Here is a 6,211-nt window from a genome sequence, read left to right as displayed (position 1 = left end):
ACTGTGTGTAAATTTCACAATGAACGGAGCAAAACAAATGGCTCAAAATGACTTGGAAAGATGTCTGGTTCCTTTGACTTGCATTAAAACTACAGTATGTTTTTTCTTTCTCCTGTAAAGTTCTAATTTCTTCAGACAACAGCGATATATATATATACACACACACACACACACACACACACACACACACACACACACACACAATGCTAAAAAAAATAAAAGGAACACTCAAATAACGCATCCTAGATCTGAATGAATGAAATATTCTCATTGAATACTTTGTTCTGTACAAAGTTGAATGTGCTGACAACAAAATCACACAAAAATCATCAATGGAAATCAAATTTATTAACCAATGGAGGCCTGGATTTAGAGTCACACACAAAATTAAAGTGGAAAAACACACTACAGGCTGATCCAACTTTGATGTAATGTTCTTAAAACAAGTCAAAATGAAGTTCAGTATTGTGTGTGGCCTCCACGTGCCTGTATGACCTCCCTATAACACCTGGGCATGCTCCTGATGTGGTGGCGGATGGTCTCCTGAGGGATCTCCTCCCAGACCTGGACTAAAGCATCCGCCAACTCCTGGACAGTCTGTGGTGCAACGTGGTGTTGGTGGATGGAGCGAGACATGATATCCCAGATGTGCTCAATCGGATTCAGGTCTGGGGAATGGGCGGGCCAGTCCATAGCTTCAATGCCTTCATCTTGCAGGAACTGCTGACACACTCCAGCCACATGAGGTCTAGCATTGTCCTGCATTAGGAGGAACCCAGGGCCAACCGCACCAGCATATGGTCTCACAAGGGGTCTGAGGATCTCATCTCGGTACCTAATGGCAGTCAGGCTACCTCTGGCGAGCACACCATTACTGACTCACTGCCAAACCAGTCATGCTGAAGGATGTTGCAGGCAGCAGATCGCTCTCCACGGCGTCTCCAGACTCTGTCATGTCTGTCACATGTGCTCAGTGTGAACCTCCTTTTATCTGTGAAGAGCACAGGGCGCCAGTGGCGAATTTGCCAATCCCGGTGTTCTCTAGCAAATACCAAGCGTCCTGCACGGTGTTGGGCTGTGAGCACAACCCGCATCTCTGGACGTCGGGCTCTAATACCATCCTCATGGAGTCGGTTTCTAACCGTTTGTGCAGACACATGCACATTTGTGGCCTGCTGGAGGTTATTTTGCAGGGCTCTGGCAGTGCTCCTCCTGTTCCTCCTTGCACAAAGGCGGAGGTAGCGGTCCTGCTGCTGGATTGTTGCCATCCTACGGCGTCCTCCACGTCTCCTGATGTACTGGCCTGTGTCCTGGTAGCGCCTCCAGCCTCTGGACACTACGCTGACAGACACAGCAAACCTTCTTGCCACAGCTCGCATTGATGTGCCATCCTGGATGAGCTGCACTACCTGAACCACTTGTGTGGGTTGTAGAGTTCGTCTCATGCTACCACGAGTGTGAAAGTACCACCAACACTCAAAAGTGACCAAAACATCAGCCAGAAAGCATAGGTATTGAGAAGTGGTCTGTGGTCCCCACCTGCAGAACCATTCCTTTATCGGGTGTGTCTTGCTAATTGCCAATAATTTCCACCTGTTGTCTATTCCATTTGCACAACAGCATGTGAAATTGATTGTCAATCAGTGTTGCTTCCTAAGTGGACAATTTGATTTCACAGAAGTTTGATTTACTTGGAGTTATATTGTGTTGTTTAAGTGTTCCCTTTATTTTTTTAACAGTGTATATATATATATATATATATATATATATATATATATATATATATATATATATATATATATATATTGGATATAATTTAGTCAGTGTACAGCTTGTATAGCAGTATAGATTTACTGTCCTCTGAAAATAACTCAACACACACCCATTAATGTCTAAATAGCTGGCAACACAAGTGAGTACACCTCACAGTAAACATGTCCAAATTGTGCTCAAAGTGTCAATATTTTGTGTTATTATCTAGCACTGCCTTAACCCTCTTGGGCATGGAATTCACCAGAGCTGCACAGAATTCTACAGAATGCTACTGGAATCCTTTAATCCTGGAATACTTCTCCATCATGACATTACTGAGCTGGTGGATGTTAGACTCCTTGCGCTCCGCCTTCTTCCACTTGAGGATGCCCCGCAGTTGCTCAACTGCATTTAGGTCTGGAGACATACTTGGCCAGTCCATCACCTTTACCTTCAGCAAGGCATTTGGCATCTTGGAGGTGTATTTGGGGTCGTTGTCGTGTTGGAAAACTGCCATGCTGCGCAGTTTCCAAAGGGAGGGCATCATGCTCTGCTTCAGAATGTCACAATACGTGTTTGAATTCATGTTTCCCTCAATGAACTGCAGCTCCCTAGTGACGGCACTCATGCAGCTCCAGACCATGATGCTACCACCACCATGCTTGACTGTAGGCAAGAGACAGTTGTCTCGGTATTCTTCACGAGGGCATCACCACGCATGCTGGACACCATCTGACCCAAACAAGCTTATCCTGGTTTCGTCAGACCACAGGGCATGGTTCCAGTAATCCATGTTCTTGGACTGCTTGTCTTCAGCAAACTGTGTCAGCTTCAGAAGAGGCTTCCTTCTGGGATGACGGCCCATAGACTGAGTTGATGCATTGTGCAGCATATAGTCTGAGCACTGACAAGCTGACCTCCCTCTTCTTCAGCCTCTGCAGCAATGCTGGCAGCACTCATGCATCTATTTTTTTAAGCCAACCTCTGGATGGCTTAACACATGGACTCAACTTCTTTGGTGAACCCTGGCAAGGCCTTTTTCAAATGGAACCTGTCCTGGAAAACTGCTGTATGACCTTGGCCACCATGCTATAGCACAGTTTCAGGGTGTTAGCATTCTTCATATAGCCTATGCCAGGGGTTCCCAACCTTTTGCAACCCAAGGCCCACTTAACCCACCCCAAAACTTTCCACAGCCCCCCAGAATATTTTTTATTGGCGTTTAAAACCAAATACAGTGCAACCATCCACGTGATCTGTGAAACTGACTGCACAATCACACAACAAAAGAAACTAAACATTTACAGCATTTGTCACTCACCTAATGAGATGACTGATGTTGTTTGCCAGCTACCAAGTGGTGAATGTCAGTCCATTCAAGTGGGTAAAAATGTCTGAGAGGTAACTCAATTTAGCAAGCCACTCAAAATCAGTGGTCTGAAAGTTCAAAGTTTAAGTCCAATAAAAAAATTCTTACTTCATCCCTCAGTTCAAAAAGTCGAGCCAGCACCTTGCCGCAAGAAAGCCACCTTACCTCAGTATGTAAAAGAAGCTGAACGTGACTGCTGCCCATTTCCTCACATAGAACACGAAATAAACGGGATTGGAGTGGCCAAGCCTTAATGAAGTTAACTATCTTCACTGCCTCATCCAGCACAATTTTAAGGTCTCTTGACATTCTCTTAGCAGCTAATGCTTCTCTGAGTAAACTGCAGTGGACAGAAGTCGCCAGCGGTGCTACAGCTTTCACGTGCGCAATGACTCTGTTGCGTTGTCCCATCATTACTCTTGCTCCATCAGTGCTAACTCCCACACATTTGGACCACTCGATTCCGTTCGACACAAAAAATGCATTCAAAACATCAAAAATGATGTTAACTGTGTTATCAGAAAGTGATATTCAGTTGCATGCAGGGTTTTTCTCCCAACATCACGCTAACCATCTCTTTCGCAGCAGGTAAAATGAAATTCTTTTTGATTTATGCTTGCTTTTCTCGGTTCTCTCAATAAGAGATACAGTGTCTGCTTCACTTGTAGATGGTCCAGCGTCAGGGTCTTTTGTTGTCAAAGACCCTGTTTTTAACCATTTATCCATGATATGTACACAAGACAACAGCTTCACTCAGACTGAAGTAGCTAACTAACTAGCTAGTTAATCCACTAGCTAGCGCTGCGTGTCATGTGACTGTACTACGCCAAACCAATCAACGAACTCAAACTAAACATGTTTTGTTTTGCAAATAAACGAACTAAATATGCTGAATTATCTGTTTATTGGAGTAAAAATACTTAGCAAAAAAAAGAAAAAAAGATTTTGCAGTACGTCTGGCCCACAGGTTGAAAACCACTGGCCTATGCCATCTTTGTGGAGAGCAACAATTCTATTTCTCACATCCTCAGAGTGTTTTTTTGCCATCAGGTGCCATGTTGAATATCCAGTGGCCGAAACATTCGCACCTGGAACCTCGTAACTCTAAGGAGTCACATGACACCAGAGAGGGACAATAACAGCACTTTTGATTTTCTTTACTGTGATATACACTCACCGGCCACTTTATTAGATAGGTTCAATTGCTTGTTAACACAAATAGCAAATCAGGAAATCACATGGCCGCAACTCAATGCATTTAGGCATGTAGAGGTGGTCAAGACAACATGCTGAAGTGCAAACCGAGCATCAGAATGGGTATGAAAGGTGATTTAAGTGACTTTGAACGTGGCATGGTTGTTGTGCCAGACGGGCTGGTCTGAGTATTTCAGAAAATGCTGATCTCCTGGGATATTCACGCACAACCATCTATAGGGTTTACAGAGAATGGTCCAAAAAAGAGAAAATATACAGTGAGCGGCAGTTGTGTGGACAAAAATGCCTTGTTGATGTCAAAAGTCAGAGGAGAATGGGCAGACTGGTTTGAGATGATAGAAAGGCAACAGTAACTCAAATAACCACTTGTTACAACCAAGGAATGCAGAATACCATCTCAGAATGCACAACACATTGAACCTTGAAGAAGATGCGCTACAGCTGTGGAAGACCACATCGGGTGCCACTCCTGTCAGCTAAGAACAGGAAACTGGGACTACAATGTGCACGGGATCACCGAAATTGGACAATAGAAGATTGGAAAAATGTTGCCTGGTCTGATGGGTCTTGATTTCAGCTGCGACATTCAGATGGTAGGGTCAGAATTTGGTGTAAACAACATGAAAGCATAGATCCATGCATTGTATCAATGGTTTAGGCTGGTGTTGGTGGTGTAATGGTGTGGGGGATATTTTCTTGGCACACTTTGGGCCCCTTAGTACCAATTGAGCATTGTTTAAATGCCACAGCCTACCTGAGTATTGTTGCTAACCATGTCCATCCCTATATGACCACAGTGTACCCATCTTCTGATGGCTACTTCCAGCAGGATAATGCACAATGTCACAAAGCTCATATCATCTCAAACTGGTTGATGACATGACAATGAGTTCACTGTACTCCAATGGCCTCCACAGTCACCAGATCTCAATCCAATAGAGAACCTGTGGGATGTGGTGGAAATGCACCACATCGCAAATTCACATCATAGCAACTGTGTGATGTTATCATGTCAATATGGATCAAAATCTCTGAGGAATGTTTCCAACACCTTGTTGAAAGTATGCCACGAAGAATTAAGGCAGTTCTGAAGGCAAAAGGGAGTCCAACCTTTTATTAACAAGGTGTACCTAATTACCTAATAAAGTGGCCAGTGAGTGTATTTCTCTGATAATGATTTCATACGGAATAAGAAAAAAAGGTTTGCTTTACTTCACAGTTGAACTGCTCTACAGGCTCTTTCACTGTTAAATACACATACAAACATAATCAAAGGGATACTGAGAGCAAATGCATCTTTGCTAATGTTTTTTAAGTAAGTTACAGTCCAGACACAGCAGCTTTAATGGTTTTTTTTCTACAATCTGATCAAGTGATGACCTCATTATTGCAGCACAACACTTTAAATTTAGGCAAGTGATACTCTGATGCGTTGCCCCATTTCTTACATAAAGCGATATTTTTTTTATCTAGGTCCATCGAATCACACGTATAGTTTGGACAGAAGTATTGGGACATTGGCACACATTACACCTACAGTAGCTTTTATGACATGCCATTCGAAATCCATGGGCATTAATATGGAGTTGGTCCCCCTTTGCAGCTACAACAGCTTCCACTCTTCTGGGAAGCTTTCTACAAGATTTTTGAGTGTCTGTGTGAATTTTTGCCCGTTCATCCGGAACAGCATTTGTGGGGTCAGACACCAATGTTGGACTTGAAGACCTGCCTCGTAATCTCCACTGTAATTCATCCCAAAGGAGTTTGATGGGGTTCAGGGCTCTGTGTGGACCAGTCAAGTTCTTCCACACCAAACACACCCAGCCATGCTTTTTTGGACCTTGCTTTGTGCACTGGGGCTCTCATGCTGAAACA

The sequence above is a fragment of the Pygocentrus nattereri genome, chromosome 7 (genome assembly GCF_015220715.1).
Source record: "Pygocentrus nattereri isolate fPygNat1 chromosome 7, fPygNat1.pri, whole genome shotgun sequence".
In the NCBI taxonomy this organism is placed as follows: Eukaryota; Metazoa; Chordata; class Actinopteri; order Characiformes; family Serrasalmidae; genus Pygocentrus; species Pygocentrus nattereri.
This window is presented reverse-complemented; position numbering follows the sequence as displayed.